The sequence below is a fragment of the Mytilus californianus genome, unplaced genomic scaffold (genome assembly GCF_021869535.1).
Source record: "Mytilus californianus isolate M0D057914Y unplaced genomic scaffold, xbMytCali1.0.p SCAF_1, whole genome shotgun sequence".
NCBI classification, from domain to species: domain Eukaryota; kingdom Metazoa; phylum Mollusca; class Bivalvia; order Mytilida; family Mytilidae; genus Mytilus; species Mytilus californianus.
The window spans coordinates 21050420-21077284 of NW_026262581.1; positions in this window are offsets into that span (position 1 = coordinate 21050420).

Sequence of the window (26865 nt, forward strand, 5' to 3'; positions counted from 1 at the left end):
TGATAGAAAAATGTTACATACAACATGACTACTAGATCGATTATCATTTTAAAATAAGATCAACCAAATAACAACCCGTCCGTCTTTTCAGAATATCATTGTCGTTAAAAACCGAAGAATCAGGTACTTTTAGAATATAGAGGCCATGTCATATCGTTACGCAATGTTATGACAACCATATACTCGTAGAATCAAAAGATCATGACATATCGTAAGGCAATGTTATGACAACCATATACTTGTGGAATCAAAAGACCATGACATATCGTTACGCAATGTTATGACAACCATACACTTGTAGAATCAAAAGGCCATGATATATCGTTACGCAATGCTATGACAACCATATACTTGTAGAATCAAAAGGCCATGACATATCGTAAGGCAATGTTACGACAACCATATACTTGTAAAATCAAAAGGCCATGACATATCGTTACGCAATGTTATGACAAACATACACTTGTAAAATCAAAAGGCCATGACATATCGTTACGCAATGTAATGACAACCATACACTTGTAGAACCAAAAGGCCATGATATATCGTTACGCAATGTCATGACAACCATACACTTGTAGAACCAAAAGGCCATGATATATCGTTACGCAATGTTATGACAACCATATACTTGTAGAATCAAAAGGCCATGATATATCGCAAGGCAATGTTATGACAACCATATACTTGTAGAATCAAAAGGCCATGACATATCGTTACGCAATGTTATGACAACTATACACTTGTAGAACCAAAAGGCTATGACATATCGTAAGGCAATGTTATGACAATCAAATACTTATAGAATCAAAAGGCCATGACATATCGTAAGGCTATGTTATGATAACAATATATTTTTCGAATTGTTTAATCATTTTTTTTTATTATACGCACTTTTTAGCATTAGAAGGTCAGTCTTTTTGTTCAATTACATACAGTCCCGTTTATATTGAATCCTGTCGTCAGTACATGCATGGGTTTCAATAGTTGCAAACAGTTGAAATTGTGCCTTCTTAGACAAGGAAATACTCCATTCATTCAATGGATTGGAACTATTAAGTTTTCATGGTTACCAAAAGAATTTCCAATTTGGATTTTATGAATGACCTACCCTAGTTGACCTGTGGTTATTCAGGGGAAAACGCATAGGACATTGTGACGAGAAGATATTTGTTTTGTAACGTCAAAGTTTGCCGGAAATAGCACCAATTGGAAGATCATGTATTGTTAATATCGAAAGTTTTCAAGTATGTATGAATCAACATGAAAAACTACAAATGTAGTACATACAAGAAAAAAATACAATGACCTGAGAAAAAATAACTAAATCAATTAAATGAACAACCATGTACGCAGTATATAAAAAATAAAAAAAAAAAAATGAAAATTTATCCATATTCTATTCGATATGTCAACGTATTTCATATGATTGAATACTAAATTCAAATCGAATATCTGTTTGATGTATATAAAAAAAGTAAACGTAACAACGGAAAAGAAATAAAAATTGAGCAATATTTATTAACACAACCAAAAATCATAACGTAAACTACTAATGTGTAATCGTCAAACTCTGAATAGTGACTAGACGATCTTTGAATTTAAATCTCGTATGATAAAATACACAATAACAGATAAAACATCATTTTGTGATTCGTAATTTAGTATTCACTTGGGTCATGTCAACAAAGCTGACTGAGTACGATGTTTAACCAGAAACGACACTTCTGCGTTTTCAGAAGTCACTACGGGCTGAATAACTTAGCAACGTATACTTGTAGAATAAAAATATGAATTTTAATTATTTACACATTTTATAATCAGAGCAACTTCATAATATGGGAAGTATTGTCTGTTGGTTCACATCAAAACGCATTTTTCTCTTTAATCCAGTATAGCCTTCATTTATTTGCACGTATTACAAAAGTTGCATTATGTCAGAACTATGCCTTTATAAAAATTAACTATTTTACAAACAAAGACAAGTAACAACGAACAAATACACATTCAACACAGTCTGACTTGCTTTACGTGCCCCCTTAACCTATCAAGACCATATCGTACAATTAAAGACACAATAAAAACCCTCCACATTTCAGCTATCAAAAGGATTACCACAACCATATGTTTTGGAATTGTTTAACATTTTCTATTATTAAATTTACTTTTATGTATTAGATTATCTCTTTATCTGCTCAATAACATAGAGTGCCGTTTATCTTTTTTAATTCTGTCTTTAGAACATTGCATTGCACGGGTTTAAACAGTTGTAAAGAGTTGGAATTCTGCCTTCTTAGGCATGGAAATACTTCATTCATTCAATGGATTACAACTATTAAGTTTTCTTGATTAACAGACGGAGTTTCCAATTTCGATTTCATGAATGAACTGCCCAAGTTGACCTGAGGTTATTAGGGGGGAAAACGCATAGGACATTGCATTGTGACGTGAAGATATTTGTTTTGTAACATCAAAGTTTGCCGGAAACAGCATCAATTGGAAAATCGTGTATTGTTAATATCGATTTTTTAAAAGTATGTATGAATTAACACTGAAAACTGGTTTTTACAAGAGAATAGAATACAATGACCTGAGCAAATATGAAAAGTTCAGTCAAATGAACAACCATGTACTCAGTACATACAAAATTATAAAATAAATGAAAATTTATCCATATTCTATTCATTTTGTCAACGTGTTTCACGCCCCCCTCCCCCTCCCCTCCCCCCCAAAAAAAAATAAAAATAACGAGCATTAAAAAAAAGACTAATTACAACGAACAAATACCATGAATATCGAAACAGTCTGAATCAGAACAAACACGCAATTTGGTGGCATAAGACCATTTGTATATGGCCCTTAAACTATCAAGACCGCATGTCGTAAATTAAATCACCAAATAAAAAACCTGCACATTTCAGCTATCAAAACTATCAAACTGATTATGTTTTCTGGTAGATTTTATATCTTTTTTGTACAAGTACATGTAAGTATGGGTGGATTTAAAAGAAATATTTACAAGATAATATAATGCAATGAACTGATGAAATAAAATATGACAAGGTCAGTCGGTTAATGAGCTAGCATGGACATAGTACATCGAGAATATTATAGTAAATGGTCAGGTCTAATTCTAATTTGATTTGTTTGTTTAATTTTTAATGAATAATCGAATATTCGATTAAAATCGAACTTGGTTTGCAGCACACAGCGTAATGGATCAAACAATTAAGAAATATGGTCCAGTCTGAAGGTGTAGATGCTCGAGGTCGTTATAATTTTAGGGTAGTTGATCAAAATTCATTGGAAAAATTATTTCAAATTATAGGGAACTGGTATGAGCTCCTGTGTATAAAAATAAAACAGGCCGACAGATCGGTTACACGTTTCAATGTGTTTCGCAACATGCTTTCTAATGCTTGAATCTACATTCAAAATGTTTTGAATGAAATGTCCAGATAAAATGCTTCATTGCATCGTATCAAACTAATTAATTGATAATGATATATACCGAACAGTATTAAGATTTACCTAAAACTTTTTATTTTAACCTATTATTTACTGTAATTCGGTAATGACGTGTGCTTCATATTTATGAGAAGCAAACATTATATTTTATAATTGAAGAGTCAGTTAATAAGCAATTGGGATCGTCATTAAAAACGATGGGACTTTACTGTTGAATACATTATTGGTAAATCGCATAAATTATAACTGATATATCTAGGTTTTCTTGGTTAATTGTTTATATCGAATGTTTTTATAAGTATGTAGTAATTGATATGAAAATTAGTACTTACAAGAAAATAGAATGCAATGACACGGTAAATATAGTGTCCGGCTAGGATCGTGGTTTTTCGAGTGATTTGATCGGGTTTTTTCGAGTGTGACCTCTTTTTTCGAGTGAATATGATCAAAAATGTAAACAAACAGACTTCTTTTCTGACAAGACGTGATATAGAAGCTTGAGCTTAATATACAAGGTTATATAAGGTATTTTAGTCTTTGAGATAAAAAGATATTATTAATCCGATAATTATTTTTCGTTAAAAAAGTTAAATTTAGCCTTACAATGCTTTTATATCAAAATACAGAATAAAGCCATTGTTATACACATACCAATGCACATGTCGAATAAAATGCATAAAAAGAATCTATATATCCTTAGATATACAGACACTTTACAAAAATTCTTGTTATTGCATTAAAAACGACATTTTGAGACTAAATTCATTTCTGTATGTCCGGGTTTTTCGGGAGCAGTCCGGGTTTTTTTCGAGTGCGTCCGTGTTTTATCGAGTGATTATACAAATTTCCTATAGCTTAAAATGTTATGTGTCAGTGTATTTACATTTAAAAACAATAAAAAAGGATCAAATTAAGTACTTCTCAAGGAACGAAACCAATGCATTCATTAGTTTGATAATGGTGTACTAACACTTACATTTTATGGACAAGTATCGATCATTTGTATGTACTGTTGTTTGTCACAATTTATAAATTACATGTACAGTATATACTCGTGATGTCTACAATCTAATGTAAGCATGACAATTTGGATTGAGACGTACATACATATAGTATGTTAAGCTATTGAACTATTCATTTCATTTTTAATTCTATATGAAATTTAATTCAAATTTTATTGTAAATGGGAATAAAAATGGGGCGGATTAAGTGTGTTTGTGTTGATTTGTATTAATGGATTTTTTTGTGGGGGCGGGAGCAGGCCTCTTTTAGTAGAATATTTTTTATTACATAGCATTTTTCTGATTCTTCACTGTTGTCCAGTAGGTTTCTTACTCCTTTTTCTAAAAACTCCGTGGTTCACCACAAAAAATATTAACTGTAAAAACAAAAGTAGCATGAAATATAGTTGAAAAGATTATGAGTCCCTTGCACTATGTTCTAAAGACCGTTTCATAAAGGATTCAGTAATTTCTAATTTAACACTGGCAAGTTGTGGAAGAGCATTTTCCGAACAGAAAATTTGCTTTATATTGAAAAAGGGTTAATTTTGATCAACGTAGTAATATGTTTTGGTGATTTAATGGGAATATATGATATTGTCCTTCACTTAATTACAGTTATAAACTAGAAAAGGTCATTTTTAAAGTCAAGAATACCTTTTTTCTTATTGAAATTTTCTTTAAAAAACTCGGACGGTTTCCCAGTTGCTCTCGAAAAAACCCGGACAATATTAAACACAGAATTTTTTGGTTAAATACAAGGAAATTGTGCTTCTTTGTTGCTCAAAACATGTATAGTATTCAAAACAAGATGGGTAGTCATGTTAAAAAATTATTATAATTAGGAAATAGCAGTTAATTGACCTTATCGCATGTTTTATCACTCGAAAAAACCCGATCTACACTCGAAAAACAACGATTCTAGCCGGACACTATACCTACCGTGAATGACCTAAGAACATATGACAACTTCGGATAAATTACCGTGTACGCAGCAGGCATGGGGCGAATTACATTGCAATGTAAAGCATTATATTACAATTACTTTGACCAAACCATGCATTATATTACAATTACAATTACATGCATTTATCAAAGTAATGCATTATATTACAATTACTTTTGCAAAGTAATGCCTTGAATTACACATTACATTTGAAAATTTTATTAAGTGACTAGAAAAATTAAACATTTTGAAAAACAACTAGAAGTCACAAAAGATTCTAGCATATGCAGTAACTGTTCCATGAATTGAATATAAGTATACATGTAAAAAGTCTATTTAATTCGATTTATACAATTTTAATTATTTTAACTTAATGTTGACTTTACTTTTATAAATATATACTTTTTGTTGTTTTTTTTTAAATTTTAAACGAAATATTTAATTACAGTGAATTACTTCCCTAATTATAAAATAAACATAGACATTAATTAATGAAAAATTGTCTAAATGGTGAAAATATTGATTGTAAAACAAACTAAATAGTGTTTATAACAAAGTTTAATTATCTTTTATTTAAGCAAGACAAGATATTCTTTGATCTTATGACAACAATACAGTTATGCTTTTCAAATATCAATCTTTTGATGCAGGAAAATGTATGAAATAAGATGAAATAAAGAATATATTCTAATGATTAACATATTCTTAGTTAATCAAGAAATCTTAAATTTGGTTTAGTTAAAACTCCAACAATATGTTAAAGATGTAGTATGTGAAAAATGTAATGACATGTAATGACATGAAATGCCATGTAATGCATGAAATTACACAACTTTTTGCTAAAGTAATGCATTATATTACAATTACATGTAATGCACAAATTGCTGCATTACACATTACATGCAATTACTTGGAAAAATGTAATGCATTACCATGCATTACAATTACAAATTTGCATTACCCCATGCCTGGTACGCAGTACATCAAGAATGATAAATTAAATAAAAATTTACCCTAATTATATTTAATTTGTCAACTTGTTTAATATAACTGAACGTTGAATTCAAATCGAATTCTGTTCAATGTATAAAACGGAGAATATACAAAGGGAACAATAAAACGAAAATGTAAATTGATTGATTTGTTTGTGTTTAACGCCAAATTCAGGACACATGGTTATATCTTATAGGACATTTTGTAGTTCGAATAAACAAATAATGCGAATAAAACAACTGTCCATCAATCTCAAAATTAGAAATACAAATTTAAAAAAAAAACCATTGCGAAAACGTTTAAATTGTCAACATCAAACTCTGAATAGTGACCAAAAGTTTTATAAATGTATATCTCGTTGGAATTTGATACACAACAACAGATAATACATCATTTAGTGATGCTAAATTTAGTATTCACTGAGGCCATGTCCAAAAAGTAACTACAGAACAAAAACAAAGCAAAAGTCACTACAGGCTGAAAAATCTTGACAAAAGTACACTTGTGGAATCAAAATATAAATTTTAATTCACACTCTATTATCAGAGCTACTTCCAAATTTCGGAAGGACTGCCTATTGGTTCATTAAATTTTTTTTTTATCTTTGGTCATGTGATTGCTTGGTACATTGTACGTGTTTCGAAAGTTGCATTGTGTCACAACTCTGTCTTCATAAAATACAGTATTTAATCAATAAATCATACAATAATAACAGGAAAAACAAACATTACACGACAGTACAAATGACTGCATTATTCAACAACACAATCGCCAAAATAACAAACAAACAAATAAGGACAGACCACAACGAAGAGCTCACGGTCAAGACAGCCTAGTTTGATTCACACATAATTTGTTGCCGTTAGACCAGTTTACGTCCGCATCCCCACCCTCTTTTACCATGTAGAAAAATTTTTAAACCTGCACAGTGCAACAACCAACAGGATGACTTGAACAAGGAAATGTGAAACAATGAGTTAAAACTATTATGTTGTCTAGTAAATCTGTAGTGTCTTTTTCGTACAAGTATGTATGGGTTGATGTGAAAACAAATGTTTTCACAAATGTTTTCATGATAATCTAATGCAATGAAATGAAAAAATATGACAAGCTTAGTCGGTAAATGAACTACAATGTACAATTATGGACGTAGTACATCGAGGATAATAATATAATTAAGAATAAATTATTGATCAATAGCACAAATTATAAGTAAATCCATATATATATATATATATATATATATATATATATAAGGTCTATCCACTAGGTCTTCACAAGTGATCTTTAGCTTAGTACGACATCTTCTAAACGACCTAATTCTAATATCCTGACATAAAGCCTAGATAACTAAGAAATCATATAAAACCATCATCAATTATCATCAGTAAAATGTTACATTTAAAATGACTTCTACATTGACAGTCTTCTTGAAATAAGATTAACTAAAGACACGACACGTCCGTGTTTTCAGAATATCACTGTCGCTTAAAAAAATGGAAACATGTTGAGAAATGTTATGACAACCATATATATTTCAAATTGTTAAAGCACTTTCTACTATTGAATGCACTGCTTAGTATTAGATGGTATGCCTATTTGTTCAATAACACATCTTTAGTCCTGTCTTCTGTACATTGCACGGGTTTCAAAAGAGTCGAAATGGGTTTCAACTTTTTAATTTTTTTTGACTTTATATAACATGTTTCAAACATAATAAAGTACACATCAAGCGTATGATCTAAGTAAATACCGACACAGCAGACCAAAGCCAATTAACTAATAAAACCTCAATGCGTTGACCTTAATAGACCAATTGATAAGAGAATTACTGGCGTGAACAATGATTAGAGATATACAACTAAATATAAATAAACCTTGACCGCAGATAATTGATATCTATTAACGACCACTCTTATAAGAACGATCACAGACACTATACCATAATTACAAAAGTAGTTATTGTTGATATAAAGCCTGTAAACGTCCAGCAGGAAGTATTTCAGATACCCAGTCTGAAATTGTTGAAGTACTGAAAAAATATAAAACATGATAAAATAATTATTTTTATTATGCAAATATTTCGGCTTAAGGGCAACACGTTATGTTACAGAAAACTTCCTTGGCGTCATTGAATAAAAAGCGATAAATGTAAACTAACTGACGCCAACATTATACTTAACTATCCGTGTGAATGCTTGAGGATATTTTTTCTCTAGTATCATGTAATTCACTCAGTTCTGTCATATTGTAAATCAAGAACAAAACAAATTACATGCTACCTGCAGTTGACACAAAGCACACAGTATGTACATAAAATGATAGTGTGTTCTCAGATAATTAAGGATAATGTGCCGCTAAAATACTGTGCCTGAGCTAGCCACATATCTTTGACAGAAATGCGTCACCATAGGGGTATTTGTATACACGTGTGTGTACGTCCACCAGTCTACTTGTCTCAGAGTACTTTAGCAAGCCGTTCCCGAGCGGTATAGCCTTACTTGATTTTTCACGTGGTACCGCATAAGAGTAAATCTTTGTGGGCATAGACCGACGTGAAATAGAGCTGTTGAGCAATCAAGATGAGACTATTCCTCGTTAAGGTACGTAGGCACCCTAACTACTCAGAAAAATTTGGGGAACGATATTATATTTGGCCAGAATAAAATATCATAGCCCAAAACGAAATATGTAACGTTATGTTGCCTACCCAAGTTGCATATTGAGTAACCCCAAAATTTGAAGATGTTGTGCCTGAAGAAGCCTTGTGTCTTGTTAAAATTAAAGTTGATCTAGAGAAAATTAATGTCAATATAAAAATCCTTAACCACAATATTGAGATCAACGTGAAAAGAAAAGACACAAGGCTAGGACGTAGGACATGTTACAAAGTTATAACCGATCGCGGATTTAATATCCGATTTAAATGTTCTACTCTAGCGTTTAAAACAATCTGATTTCCAAAGTCCCAGTGATTGTATCATGCTGTTCTCCATACCTTTAGAACTAGCGCTAGTGGCCGCACCTGATCGAAAGGAATGTCCGCTATAATCCTTTTCATAATATCCTAATGCCATGAGTATTGTTTTAAGCTTGCTTATAAAATAGTTCCGGGAAACTGGGTTTCCGATTTCTTCAACGAAAAACGAATCATTGTGCTTTGCGTTTATAGGTTTCGTCTTACATTCAGCAGCTGGAATATCAATTTATACGAAAAAGCGATGTCATCAATCCTGAACAATGAAATTATAATACCTTGTCGTAAAATATCTGTCTTTGTAGCTTTTAAATTTATAGTTACTTCGCTTTCTGAAACGAAACATCTGAAATAGCAATTAATACGGACAAGCGATGCCATCAATCTTGAACAATGAAATTATAATGCTGCTAGCCGCGCCAGATTGAAAGGAATGTCCGCTAAAATCGTTTGTCTAATTGTGTGACTGGACAAAATATCTCTATATGCAGTCTAAATGGACTTCGGTCGAACAATAAATACTATTCTTGAAGTAGATACAATGTATTTGAAAAAATTACGTCGGTGAAATAGTAAGCTAACAATATGTCAAATGTAAATATAAACAGTGATGAAGATAATTGTCAGCAAAAGTTCTAAATTGCAGTTTTTCACGCGATCGTATGTATTTAGGCCTCTTCAATAATTTCAGTTGATCATGATGTCAGTTCTTCACATAAATACGCTATAAGTATCACTTATCCGATTGGTTGAATGAACAACAGACAAAGAGCTTCTCCTCCATATTCCAAATATGAAATAAAGAAAAAACGAATGTAACTGTGTGCACAATATCTGGTATCATTTAACATACTAAACCTTACTATGTAATAATCAACCAAATTACAAAATAAACCAACTACTAGTAAGTAGTAAAATTAGTTTCAATCAATCCAACTATTACATACACATGTATCGTTACATTTGAACTTGTGATGAGTTAGATGTTTGAAGTGTCAGTGTGACTTTGAGATAAAGGACGGCAATAAAAGCATATTGTGATATTGTGTCATGAATTGATATATACCATATCCTTTCTACTTGCTCATAGTATGTAATCGATGCGGGGACAAATGTATATATATTAGGATAAAACGTTAAGTTGCATGACTTGTCTATCATTCATTGTGTCATGGAACCTTAATTTCGTTAATTTTCCTAATCTGTAATCAGATTTACGTAGTTAAATTGATAAGGTCGTCGTTGTTGAATACTTGAAGGTTAATTGTTTGATGAACTATAACAGACAGTCTGAATGACTGTTAGTTTAATGTACAAGAAGTTTTGTGGCCTAGAGGTAAATGATATTTGATGGGTGTTAGAAAGTGTCGAAAACTTTCATGAAGTGAATATAAATATATGACATGCGGGAGAGTCGAATATGAATAGTTACAGCGAATGGATATGTATCTGCTTAACCATGTAAATTTGGTAAAGTGTATATATACATGTATGAACATACATTTGTAAAATTGTAAATGTGAAATTGCATTTTTAAACCAATGCATAGGAAGAACCCCGTGACTTATATATGTATTGACAAATCTATACTACTAAAGGAAGAGACCGATTTCATTAAGCCGCAACTCCTCTGAAACCGTACAAAGTCGGAAATATTGTGAAATGACGTATAAATGTAATGTTTTGTACTTCCTAAATTTGTCTTTGAAACAATCTTTTTCCACAGAAAACGCCATTTTTTTTTAGAAAATATCCAAATTCGGAGACCGTTATCGATCCGTGTCTTATGCGCTTTCGCGCATGCTCAGTCATTCAGGGGTTGATTCCTGATGAAGTACTATAGATTTATTTTTTATCCGATTTCGATGATGGGTATTTAATATCTTTATTTTCCAACCGAGATGAATGGGGTCTTTTGCGTTATGTTCCTCATTTTCATCGTTTAAAAAAAATAGAATTAAATGCATTAACCGTGTCCAAATCCTGACTGTGTCCACCTTATTACTGTGTCCACACTCTTTGTTTCAACACTTGCCCAATTGTACCGCGATTTCGCGGGCATCTTCTAGTACCATATAATAAATATGTTGTAGTCCGATGATTTTACTCTCATTCTCATGATTCTTGTGAATCCGTAGCATAGTGTCAAGTAAGGGCCTCTATGCAGAACGTAGTCTTGTTGAGTGTTAACAATAATAATGTATCATGATCTATAAGATTATAGTGTAACGTTTACTAAATACAACCTGGTGTAACATCTCTGTAATCATAGTTCCATATGTACATGGTATACAAAATCTGAAGTCTATGTGCACGTGCTAAATCAGGTGATCACCATAAACATGTCAATGATAAAACAAATATTAAATAGAAAATTTCACATTCAAGATGAACCTATGCACTTGCGAGCCTTGTGTAACACAACAATTCTTTAAAAATAAAAGATATATATATATATGTATATATAAATAAATAGAAAGTAATTGTTTCAGTCTCTTGACTACACGCGTACGTTCTATGAATGTCGAAAATATATATACAACATCGTGAACTCAATTAGGCGCAATAAATTCTCTTCTGTAGATCTTATATCGTGTGAATGTGTAGATAATTCAAATGAGCATGCTAAATTGCTGCTCGTCAGTTTCAAACTGCACGCATAATTTGTAGTATGACCAAAATATGAATTGAGATGACATGTCTATCGATTATTAATCATTTGAAAATATATATTTTAACGATAGCTTTCAGAATCAATGAAAAAATCTAGAAAATGAAATAAATTACAATAAACTGACCTGTCTAGAAGATAAATTTGTACCAGATGCTACTGCTACTTACTAATTAATGCAACTGACTGAATAAGCCTGACAAAGATTGAAAATTAACACGTGCACCAAGTTCATGAGACGGTTAAGAAAACATTGCCGTCTCGACCACAGACATCATAAATCTAGTAATAAAATGTGTATCGTCCACCTAAATAAATAATGGATTTTGACAGAAGCCGAGTCGGACAGAACATGAAACACTAATATAAACATCAATTAAAAATTTCTAATTATTGTTGATATCGAATGTTTACAAGAATACAGGAATCGATAAAAAACTAGTACTTACAAGAAAAAAGAATACAATGACCTAAGAAAATACAATATGTTTAGATTAATAAACGATCATGTACGCAGTACATAAAAAATATTTATTTAAATTCTATTCAATTTGTCAACGTGTTTCATATACCCGAATGTTGAATTTGAAATTAATTTCTATTCTACCCGCAGAGAACCACCGAAAACAAAAAACTTATATTCCGAATAATACAAAAAAAAAGACTGTCCATCAACCTTAGAAAAAGAAATTAAAATGGAGCAACATTCACAAAATCAATAACCATTCTGGTCGAGGGCCAGTTACCGTAAGAAATTTGCAGTTTTTTTCCAAATTAATATTAAAGGAATTCTTTGGGGAAATATTCTTTTAACATTAAAAAGGTTACCAAACTTTAGGGTAAGCACCACACAACAGGATTTTAATTCTTCTTATCAACAACGAAACAATGTTACAAGTATACAGATTTTTGCGTCATCTTCCCATGGAGGGTTATATTAACCAAAAGTCGTCATTTCCATTTCTAAATCGGATCTTACAAAACAAAACAAAGTTTAAACAAATGAAGTAAACATATTTGTCTGCAGATATCAGCAGTCTATATTTTTTCGCAACACTAACACGATAGAATAAAATGACAGGTGACGGTCACTGGTAGCAGCTGGTTCTCGACCAGTTGCGTAAACTAAAATGTAGTCAAACTCTGAATAATGATCACAATAACAGATGAAACATCATTTAGAGATGTGTAATTTAGAATTCAATGGGGCCATGTCAACAAAACTGTGTTAGAACTAGACATGTCTAAGGATGGTTTTTGAATATGTCTTAGTTCTATGTCAAATTAATAAAAGTCTCCTTAGATAAAATATATCCTAGAGTTAGGATAGCTAAAAAAGTGGCATACGATGGTCTAAGAATACTCAATAAACTTAAGATGTCATAAATTTATGGTTTTAAAAAAACACTACATAGAAAACCGAGAGTGTCACATTGACGTGTACCATTATAAAAAGGGTTTTTAAATGTATAGTTTACTTGGACAGTATTTTCCAACAAATTACAAGAATGTAGCTACAGTTTAAGCGGTATTCCAAATTTCAAAGTTCAATTGATATACATTCCTACGCATTTTGACAAAGAAAACAGCAACACGTTTAAAAAAAAAAACCCAAGGCAAATGAATGAATTTCAAATATTTTATACAAAAACAGAAACAATCAACCTGTTGAGTGCAAACTTCATCCAGCTGAAACATAAACTAGAAAAATACAATAAAATAAGAACAAAATGTTAGTAGCCATATTTAATCATGTTTGTATTTGTCACTTGAAAGAGACTATGCTTGGAAACTGTGATGCACTATAGTAAGGACAATATATATATAAATGAACTTCGTCCTACTTCAGAAATACAAGATGTTGTGAGTTCAATAAAAGACAAAATGAAACTTTTTCATATTAATAAAGAGGATTTTCGTTGAATAATTATTCTTTCTCTGTCTCTTAAAAAGGTAAGTCTCAATTTATTATTATTTTTACGGTGAAATGAAAGAATTCATTATACTTTATCTCGATTGTAAACTAAATGAACATTTTAAATTATTATATTATCAATGATTATAAACGAGCATGTCAATATATATCGTTACACTTTTAAAAATTCCGGCTGCAAATTTGAATAACTTCTTTGTCTGCGAAATATTTATTTCTCAGTCCTTTTGACTGTTTCAATCGTTTATTTCTTCTTGATACAATTCCTTCTAGAATATATTTTTTATCTGTTTAAATTATTTACTAGCAACAAGTCAGAAAGGCAACTTTTTTCATATTCAGTGACAGATTTAAACTTATTCAAAATTTTCTACTGAAACTGCAGCGTATATAGCGGGATAAGTATTTTGTATCTAAGGAGAAGAAATTCAAAAAGAACAATTTCCTGGCAAAATGGAACACCTTTGTTTGAATCAGCGGGTTGATTGTTTTGTATAATCTCAAATTGCAAACTCACCAAAGATAACACACAAATTTTCAATTTAATTATTAAAATATAGTTAAATGCTAATGTAGATTGTGTGTAATATATACGATTAGAATGAATGCTTACTTTAGGCTCATAGGTATAGAATATATATAAGCAATTATTAAATAAAGGTATTTGCCATTTTTTTTTACGTTTTATATTATTTGCAAAAATGGTAATAGAGATAAAGCATTTTTTTAAACTTAAAATTAGTTTGGTAACGGACACATTTGTTATTCCGAATAAATGTTTGTTCTTCGGGGATTTTTTTAAGGCATAATATTGTTTGAATTGAACGCGTTTGTTGTTTTTGATATTACGAAAGTTAATACTTTGAATCATTTGATATCTAGATCTGAATAAACGAAGTGGAAAGGGTGGTAGTCTTCTCATAGTAAACGTTAAAGACTGGTACAATTAATAAACAGATTACTTCTAGTGATTTTTTTCCTGATGTTTTGGAACATTACATACATAGATAATTTTTGAATGTCAAAATCAAATTTTTGTGATTAAAAACAAATCTTTTACTTATGTAAACTTTTAGTTTTTTGACAAATGTAAACAGTATGGTGACCTATTAGTTGCTCACTTCTACGTCATTTGGTTTCTGGCTGGTAATAAGTTATCTCCTTGGCAATTAAAGCACATCTTTATTATTTTTATAGAGCCAGTTAGATGAGAAACTTCTAAAAAGGTGTATTTAAAACTTTCTTATGATGTATTCCTGCAACAAATATTTTCTTTAATATTTGTTATAAAATTTCAGCTAGTTTCCAATTTGTGAAGGTCAACTTTCAAAAGGTTTTGAATATTTTTTGTTTTTGCCATTTTGCAAATGATCGATAGAATCGATGGAACCGAAAACCACCAATGGCATGGAAATACTTGCAGCTGTCCTTATGCAGAAAAAAATCGAAAGGGAATTCAATGGAGTTATTATATATATCTTTTACGTAATATTTCAAACAGAAATAATTAAATAGATTTTTTTATCATACTTTGGCAAACGTTCAATAATGAAATTAATATTTTAGCCAGTCATTAAAGAATATCTATGCATCGAAGGACTCAACTGCATTAGAAAGTGATATGTTGTATGAAGTATTGATACAAAAACAACTTAACATCACATTTTTTGCTGTTCTTCATTGCAAAGTCACAGAGCAGTTTTTAACATGCAGCAAAACTCCTACCTCATTGCAAATTCTGCCCGTAGCAACGGTGTCAGTGAAACCATTTACTAGGTGTCGATCATGCCACCTTTGTGCGCAAAGAACCACAGATGCGTGGTTATATCAAACACATGTTTTATCACCACACTTTTTTCATTATTTCTTTTTCCAAAGTGATAGACGAGCAAATGTAATCGTGTTATTTATGGAAAGCCAACGGGGTCAAAATTCTTAATTCGTAAATTGTCTATTTGAAACTTGTAACTGTGTAATTTTTAAAATTCTTAATTCGTAAATTGTCAATTTGTAACTCGTAACTGTGTAATTTAAAAATTCTTTCTTGGTAAATTGTCAATTTGTATATTGATGTTTTGTAACTTGAAGCATGTCGATTCGTTAAATGTCATCGTTGTATTATGCTAACGATCATTATGACGACAGATGGCGCTCGGTTTCGTCTTCGGTGTATAAACCTCCTGAAAGTAGGAGCACCTCCATATGGAGTATATACCTAAGTAACTTAAATCAATTATGTACAGCACATACATATAAAAGAAAACAAATAGATAAATACTTTCAAATTGTTTTATATGGCATATATACAGGGACTCGGTTTTATGAAGAGGTGACCTCGAATAAACATGTATGTCTACTGTACTGGTCACCACACCTGGGAGGGGGTGTGTCACTTCTTTTATTAAAGTATATATAGATGTGTCGCTGGAATGGGCTCCCTTTTCAACTTGCAAATATATGACTGTCACTTGGCAGGAAATTTCTTCTTAATATTTGACTGGGTAAGATTGAGCCGGAAAATCCAGTCTAATATTGTTCTGGGCTGCAAATTTTGAACTAAATATATGGTGGGAGAAATAGGTTGCTTCCCATTATTCTTAATTTCATAATCTCAATGTTAAAATTTTGGAAAAGAATTTAATTATCTAATGATTTGTTAATGCAAGAAGCAAATGGATGAACAATCTTTATTTATTTGGCTCTTGGGTAATGAAGATAAAAATGTTTTATATTATGTTCGTACTTAGCAAAAATGAGTCACTAAGTAAATGTATACTATATATTTAAACTCTATTGAAGATGCAATATTTTGTTATAAAGTCTAAAGGAACTAGAAATCTTAACGAGGACCTAAAATGGACTACCCATATTTCCAACGTAGCCAAGAAGGCAAACTCAACACTAGGATTCCTGATAAGGAATTTGAGATATTGCCCACCAGAATGCAAGAAAACCGCATATATTTCACTGATCAGGTCAATAATGGAGTATGAAGTAATAGTATGGGACCCCTACACATCTACGAACACCAACAAGCTTGAAAAAATACAGCGACAAGCTGCGAGATTTATAACAGGAGACTACAAATCCAGATAAGATGGTTGCGTCTCAAAAACGCTCGCCAAACTGGAACTACAAGACATACAGACAAGATGCTCAAGCCAGAAGCTAATATTTCTGTACGAGGTGGTTGAAGGGCTGGTTCCTGCTATAGAACCAGACAAATATTTAAAAAAACGCTCGTCCAAAAAGAACAATTACTGCCAATGGATTTGACAATTATCAGTCAATGAATATTGTGGAAAAACAAGCCAAGAACTAAACAAAGTGTTTTGAGATTCCAACGAGCAAAATACCACATTATTATAACTTATTTTTCGTAAAAACAGTAATCGAGTGGAACCACCTTGAAGACACTGTAGTGCGGACACCGAGCGTTGGTAGCTTCAAAAACTGCTCTCGTGAACAGTCAATAAATCGACGGCGCTCTCTCTACCATTGTATTAAAGCCAGAATTGGTACACACAACGTATTCCTACAGATACAGATCTAGAATGATTACTGGATCGACGAGATATGACATTTACTAGGAGTATAACGTTGTGATGTCCATGGTGGTGTCCCCTCTGGATATTTTGCCAATGACCATGATCGTAAAACTATGAAACTTTCTTTTTTATTACACAGCTATACCCACTTTTAACCAAAGTGACACCCTATCCCTTTAACTGGTCAGAGAGAATATCTCGCCATCTCGCCATTTGCATAACAGAAGCAATTCTTGCCAATCTGCTTACCCTAATTTTATTTTTCTATGAAAATCTTCATATATGACAGCTCAATTTAGAGAGCAAAATATCAGCAATAAATTAGATGTTATGTCTTCAAATTCTATGCATAACTTTTTGGACAGGAGAGGCGCCAAAAATGGTGTTAAAAGAATTACTTGCCGGCGAGAATTATTTTTTGTAAAGTACTTTTACTGTCTGATTAGAGAGAAGACCCCACAGAAACCAAGCTGTTCGCAATAATTCTATTTCTCCATGATTTTTTTTATTTCATATGAAATACAAATTTCGAAAAATTTATTTTATATAATACAAACGTTATTGATTAACATCGTGAATCAACTGTTAATTTACGATCCGATCGACGAAATATAAGAATGGGTCAGGTTGCCAAGCTTAGAAGGGGTGGGTCGGGAGGAGGAGGGGGAGATACCGGCAGTGCGGGACTTGAAGCAGAAGTTGAGAGGGAGGGAATCGGAAATATTTGGAGAACACCCTATCGGTCTTATTATTTGAAACACATTTTGTAAATTTTTATAGAACGAAAAATCAGGTGGAGGCAATTCCTAAGCCTTTTGACCAGCAAAGTTTAGTAGGCATGTACATTAATATATATATCTGTCAGCCCTTCCCCCTCAGTCAGAATAAAATGGCTGGGTTTTCCAGTAATGATGTAGCCTTTTATAGCCGACTATATGGTAAAGGTTTTTCTCATTGTTGAAGGCCCCGTACGTTGCCTATAATTGCTTACATCGACTTCATTTAAACTTTGGTGGATAGTTGTCTTATTGGCAATCATACGGTTTATTACCACATCTCCTTATATCTTTTTATCCGAATAATTCAGTCGTTATATATTCCGCTGATCTACGACTTCTTCATTAACCTCGTAAGTAGGAGAGATCGATTACGTGGAGGGACTGAATTAATCGGGCTGTTTTTTTATATAGTTTCCGTTCTCGAATGAAACGCCCCCTGTCGTCTTCAGAAAAAAAAAAAAAAAAACTGGTTCCTGTATACATGTACATGCCATATAAAAATAAAAAAAAAACCAAAATTTTCTACCTTTATATGTATGTGCTGTACTTAATTGATTTAAATTACTAATGGTATATACTAAATATGGAGGTGCTCCTACTTACAGGAGGCTTATATACAGAAAAAGAAACCGAGCGCCATCTGTCGTCATAATGATCGTTAGCATAATACAACGATGACATTTAACGAATCGACATGTTTGAAGTTACAAAACATCAATAAACAAATTGACAATTTACCAAGAAAGAATTTTGAAATTACACAGTTACAAGTTACAAATTGACAATTTACGAATTAAGAATTTTGAAATTTCACAGATACATGTTACAAATTGACAATTTACGAATTAAGAATTTTGACCCCTTTGGCTTTCCATAGTTATTGGTAATAAGTTTACTCTAAAACAAAAATTAACAGTTTTACAAGCGATGTTGTGAAATTTGAAAAAAAATAATGACTGAATAGTATATTTGATTGCTTTTCTTTCTTCAATATCTAAATGTATTTTTCATTTCGAATTGAGATGTAATAAATGTAAGACCATACATTTTATATGATAAACTGGTGTAAATAACATAATTTATGTGAATACATCTGTCTGATTCTTATCATACGATGAATGAATTTAAATTCAACAACCACAGAACTGCTATCAACAATAAATAATTGATGAAAAAAAGAGAATAGACGACAAGTCATCGCTAAGAAGTACAACAATACTAAATCAGATTTGTTTTATCAACAGCATGGAGGGTAAAAATTGAAGATCTGACGGTTCATCCTAAAACGGCCGTTCCTGGTTATCATTCTATGAGAGTGAAACTTAAAGAAGCATGTAAAGTAAGATTTTTGTCTAATATATCTATTTTTCTACATAGATTATGAATCCATTTTCATAAAATTAAAAAGGATAACATATAATATAGTCTACACCTGTGCGTTTCCACTTGGGAAAGCTTAACTTTTCAATGAAAGAGGGACGAAAGATACCAGAGGGACAGTCAAACTCATAGATCGAAAACAAACTGACAACGCCATGCTCAATGATTTACCCATAGTTATTCAACAAAACTGTTTGGAACCTACTTGACGTTCGTAAAAAAAAATATGGTTTATCAAACAGGTTGAGGTTGCACTTTGTAAATACAGCTGTTTCTCAAACCACGCCTCTTTTGGGGAGATATTTAATATTCATAGGTATGTTAATTTGTTAACGTACTGGTTCCCATTGATGATCTCTGTGTTTCATCTCATAGAGACATCACTTGGGAATGTAACCAGTATTGAAAAACATGGTAGCGGCTAAATTTTAATTCTTAGGAGGTCCAAAAATGGAGGTAAGGGTAGTATAGAATTTTAGTATAAGTTTAAACTCTTAGAAGTTCAGGGCATATAAATGTTGAAAATATGCCGCACAGCCCTATATTTTGACCTTTGAATAAAATAGTAGTGCATATAAACTTTCCGTTCTGGGATATTATTTTTCACGAAACTTCATAGTAAAAGTGTCACAGTTTTAGCCGCAAAGGGAGTTCCTATGGGAAATTGCATTGTCAGTATTTACAGAATTGCAACCTATATAGGGTCAAAAAAAGAACATACAGAATTTCACAAAATCTGGTTTATCTCAGAGATTTTAAAGAATTTAACTCAAATATGAAGTTTTATAAATTTTTCATGAGGATTGAGAAAATCCTGGGCCTTAACTATGATGACTCAGCATAAATTCATAGTTTACAGTATGCATGGTTTACTTAAAGCCCTGAATTCAAAATAAATTCATAATATATGCCTATTTGTAATTTAAATTGTTTAAAAGTGCTTATATTTACTCTTCGCAGTAATTGCAACTCATTGATCCTTCCTAAATATTTTTGGTGGGGTGTTTTTGTCCTGTCGATAACCCAAAAGTAAGCCGTAACGCCTAAATGTGCTTTTTTGTGACCGCGGCATAGAAAAAGTACAAGCTAGAATTACAAAAAGACCTCAAAAAAACTTACAATAGTGTGTTCTATCCTAAATATGTAGTAAATATTCCACATTGCTAGAAACAGGGAAAAAAATTAGGAAATGTGAGGCCCCATGGGCAAAAAACAGAGAAAAATGCCTACCCCTGAGTCATAAAACCGATAATTTAACTTGTAAATGCTATGATTTTTTTATTTTAAAGGTCTTTGGTAAAGTAAACAATAACTGTGCTAGGAAGTTATACAAAAATCAGATGTAAGCAGTCATTTCAATCAAACTTTTAGTGAATTTATGCACCAGACTGATATCTTCATAAATATTACTTTTGCAAATATGGCTTTGTTTAAACACTTCTAGTTCATATATTAACTAACTTATGTTAGATATATGGTTAGGGATGATACTGTTGTGACAAGAATTCTAAACTGACCATTTGAGGCAGAAATTGAGAACTTTCATTGACAAATAGGCATACAGTAAGATGTGAATTGGAGACACAGGCAGGATTGGATACTTTGTATAATCTTGAATGTTGGAATGCTTAACTACTAAACAATACATTTATAGTATTCTAAAATGCTTTCAATTTGTTATCAGAATAGTTTCAAACAGGTTTTGGACAGTTCATGTCAGATAACATGCACATAGGGTAAGCTGGCAATAATTAGAGTCTTGTTTTCAAAATCTTTAAAAAATTGAAACAGGGGTAGGGATATAAAATTTACTGTAAAAGGAAACTTAGAGTATATGCAGTGATTTCTTTAAGGCTATAATTCTGATAAATAAGTATAGTTGTGAGAAAAAGTGTTTTAGAGAGTTTTCTATTTGAATAAATGTTTGTATAGGTTGCACTTTGTAAATACAGCTGTTTCTCAAACCACGCCTCTTTTGGGGAGATATTTAATATTCATAGGTATGTTAATTTGTTAACGTACTGGTTCCCATTGATGATCTCTGTGTTTCATCTCATAGAGACATCACTTGGGAATGTAACCAGTATTGAAAAACATGGTAGCGGCTAAATTTTAATTCTTAGGAGGTCCAAAAATGGAGGTAAGGGTAGTATAGAATTTTAGTATAAGTTTAAACTCTTAGAAGTTCAGGGCAAATAAATGTTGAAAATATGCCGCACAGCCCTATATTTTGACCTTTGAATAAAATAGTAGTGCATATAAAATTTCCATTCTGGGATATTATTTTTCACGAAACTTCATAGTAAAAGTGTCACAGTTTTAGCCGCAAAGGGAGTTCCTGTGGGAAATTGCATTGTCAGTATTTACAGAATTGCAACCTTGAGAGAGTGTGTCCTTTACATATTAAACACGATTAACACACAGTCCCTGTGCTTAAGTAAATTTGTATTTATAAAAAATGAAAACGAAGGGGAGACAGAGAGAGAACTTTCGGTTTTGTATCATGGGAATTTCAATAACTCAATGACGGATATAAAACTAACCGTTCAAGCTGCTTATTCAGGTACTGTTTATGTGCACTACTATTATGCTTTCTTAATGGTGATTTTTCCCTTTCAAATATTTTGACTTGTACATTTACACTGAAAGAGAGAATAATATTACATTTATTTGTAGGCCGGACGGGAAAAATCCAGAAATGCACATTGAATGTTGTCACATTTATTTACTCTGGCCTTTTCTAAAATATATAAAAGCACGTTATCTAAATGAGGTATGAAAATTTTTACTTTTAATGTATTATTTCTGCAATTTAATTTTTGAATTTTAGAATACACCAAAGACGGATATGGGATTTGCAAAAGTTCATATGATTGACGAATGTTTTAATAGTACAAGATTTCAGTTCAGAGATGGTGAAACTTACTTACTTTCAGGTATGTAATACTAAAGAAATATGTGAAAAATATTTGTTTTTAGTGTTTTATAAAGGGGTTTCAACAACGTTCGTTCAAAACAAGCTTAGTCTATATGACCAAGGAGATTTTTTTTTTATAAAATTGCATCATATGGCATCTTTTTGTCTCACAAAATACATAATGAACACTGTTGCCTATATTATTTTTGTTTGGCTTAACTTTTAATGATAAATATACAGAAAATTGTGTAAAGTCAATTTATGCAGAGGATATACTGGCAATATGTTAACAATAATAACACGGATGTATAAAGCATAGGCAATAAAATGCGACTTATGTTTGAATTGCTTATGAGGTGAGAACTCAAAATTGTTATGAATAGAAATATAATTTCTTTATCAGGATATCAAAAACATATAAATTCATTAGACAGATGGATTGTTGACTATTGCTCACCAAATTGTCCTTCAACATACCACGAAACCTGTGAACACCCAGATCAGGACAACTATTGTGATTACAATTGTGGTGGAAAGTGTCGCCCGAGATGAAGTGAAACTACATTGTCAGAAATTGAATAAATTACTTTGAAAACTGTGTTTACATTTCCTTATTTTTATTATTACTTATTTTTAAAACGAAAACAAAAAATACAATAAATTGCACCACTCAATGAGCTTATCTAAAAGTTGATTTTTTTTTTGTTAAACGCCACTTTTAACCATATGGCGATGTTGTGTCTGCCTGTTTGTATTAGTGTAGGATGCCGGAGAGAACCACCGACTTTTGACAAGAAAACTGGCATTCTTTGTCAATTAAGATTAGAGTTGAACGCACCTGCACGTGCAGGGTTCGAACTCACAATCTCAGTATTGACAGGCTAGTTATACAGTAGACGAACTAATTAGACCACTCGTCCACCAAGGCCCCTTCTCATAAAAACAACCAATCAGCAAACCAAAGTACTCCTAAAGCACTTTGTGTCTTTTGCCTTATTGTTAGTTACTTTTTGTGTTTCGTGCAAATCTGATGAATCAAGCCATTTTCAACTGATTTCAACAGTTTGTTTTTATGTTGTGTTGTAACATCAATGCCCCAGGTTTTTTGGAGGGTTGAGCGCTCACAAAGATGTTTAACCTATTCTACGAATGTAGGTCAGGAGCCTGTAATTCAGTGGTTGTTAATTGCTGTATGTTGGGCATGTAATTGCACGACGCAAAAGCTGAGAATACGTCCCATGCCATTCTATCAGAACTTGTCTGTTGATATATAATCATATGCTTCATAGTCAAATGAATGTCCTCGACATTGATTTTACTGCCGGACGAGGGAAGTCCTCGACATTGGTTTTACTGCCGGGCGGGGGAAATCCAGTTGACCATATTCATATAGCTAATCCACCCTAAGAAATATTTTCATACAATATACAAAATAGATAAACCAGTCTAAGAATATATCTAGCAGGACAGTGGGAATATTTAAAGAATGTAGAAATAAGAAACCCGATCCAGACCATTCAAAATCACAAATTAACGCAGTGAGTGCTGCCGATGAGACCATGCTGTAGTATTGCTCTGATCTATACATTTGTTAAACGGGCCTCTGGTTCAGTCTGAAGGCGTAGATGCTGGAGGTGATGGTTATTGTAGAATGCTAATAGTTGATTATCATTCAGTGTAAGTTCAAGGCTTTTTTTTTTAAATTATCATAATGGTACAATTGTTTTATAATCAACGGAAAATGATTTCAAATAATATAAAACTGATATGAACTTCTTTTTATAAGAATAAAGACAGGCTAATAGATCAATTACACGCTTAAACAGATTTTGCTACTTCCTTTTCCCTTTTGCTTGAATCTACATGCATAGTCTGTTAAATCAAATGTACAGTAAGTAAAAGATTCATTAAAACGTATCCAATTTATAAAATGACAATGATACATACCCAACAATATCAGATTATTAAGATCTACCTATCGTTTACTTCATATCGATTATGACATGGGAGTGAAATTTCAGAGATTGAAGCAAATACTTTTTTTGTTATTTGTAATTGAGGAGTATGTTAACATGCAATTGGGATCTTTCTTTAACAGCAATGGTATTTTCGTGTTAAATACAATATTGGTCAATCGCATAAATTATAAGTGTTAAATCCATTATGGCTTCAAAAGTAATCGTTAGTTTAGTATGTCTCCTTCCAAATGACCTATTTAAAATATCCTTCACCTAAAACCTAGATGACTCAGAAATCATATAAAAAAGTCATCAATTATTATCAGTAAAAAGTAACATACCAGTAATAACAAACTCAAAGGAAATTAAAAAAAAAGAGATTCCCTTATCAAATGGCAAAATCAAAAGCTCAAACACTTCAAATGAATGGAAATCAACTGTCATATTCCTGAATTGGTACAGGCATTTCCTTATGTAGAAAATGGTGGATTAAACCTGGTTTTATAGCTAGCTAAACCTCTAACTTGTATGACAACAATATAATGTTGTAGATTAAAAAAAGAGAGGCGAAAGATACCAAAAGGACATTCAAACTCATAAGTCGAAAATAAACTGACAGCGCCATGGCTAAAAAAGAAAATGACAAACAGAAAAACAACATTACACAAAAAAGAACATAGAAAACTGAAGACTGAGCAACACGAACCCTACCAAAAACTGGTGGGGATCGCAGGTGCTCCGGAATGGTAAGCAGATCCTGCTCCACATATGGCACCCGTCGTGTTGCTCATTATATGCGGCATCAAAGCTGTAAAATGTGTTTTCGTATGGCAATATGTAGAGATGGATGATACATCATTGACCTTTCTTTTATACCTCGATGATACATCAAAACCCTTCTATGACACATTCATAAACCGTCGTTTCAAAATCTGCGAAAGGTTTTCTACATTAGATTCCTCAAGAAGTTTAAGTTTCTCCATCTGTCGAGAAGTGTACGGAATTTAATATCATGACTGGATTACTCGAGTTAGCAAATCGATTGGTAAAATAAATAGTACGGCGTCTGCATAACACGTGTAAACTGGCACAGTGTATAAAGGGAAATGTACCTTTATTTGAAATATGAATTTGTACGGTCATTTGAGCAAAATTGAAATTAAAAATGAGTATGTGCTATAATTTTGAGCAACTTGTTCACCTTAACATGACCGTACACACTTTTTTCTATTCGATTTTCCGTGTGACACTATGACTGGGTAGACTAAGATGTAATTTCCGATGAAAATAGTAATGAAAATATATTTAAAATTGTACCACATTATACGACGCATACTGGCTTCAAACAGTTAACGCTTTCTCGACATGTAAGAGTTTTCCACCAATACCAGGTAACAGATAGTACACACGGATGTTGTATGGCGAGTACTGATACTTCTACGTGTGTATGGATTTCAATGAAAACTTCAGACATTCTTACATATACATTAAAGATATGCTCCTCCACTACAAATTGAAAACTATTTCCATTTTTTTCGGTTTTACTTATCCAAAACTGGTCTAAAGTGTTTCACACATTATAGGTACCTATCTCTTATACGCAACTCCTCCTAAACCTAGTAATGGATTTCAATGAAAACATCAGAATTCTTATATATATACGTCTGAACTAGTGACGACTCTACAACAGATTGTATCCATCGGATCACCAGCAGTGATGGTGATACAAGGCTGAAATACATTCTGTATATATAATTCGTCTAAACAACAGCCCAAAAATGTTAGATCTGTAAATTTGGGGAAGCAAATTTTTTGTTCTTCCCTGGCCGGGATTCGAACGCATCAGTATCTGCCATAAAATTGGCCAACTTGCTTATCACTTGTAGCGATGAAATATCGTTTGTATATGTTTCATGACAAGTATTATCCCAAATAAAATTACCTGGTAAAAATTCCATATTTGTATATTCATTGTCATGATTGATTATAGGGTCATTAACTTTTAAAGACATTCTAATAATACAATGACCAGATGGAGGAAGTAGTACTTAAAGTCCTGAAACATTTCTTTCACTTTGATAAATGAGAATCACACAAAGTAAGTGTTTAAAACGAATCACGGGAAAGTACAATTATCATGTCTTACTTTAATATTCTCGAGGTACTACGTATCAATTAGAAATGTAGAGATAACATATTACCTCCACTGTAAACCCTGAAACCTTGATCTTGAATCGATTGATATGAAGCAAAAGATTAACACATTTGAAATTAAGTTACTAAGCAAATTCAAA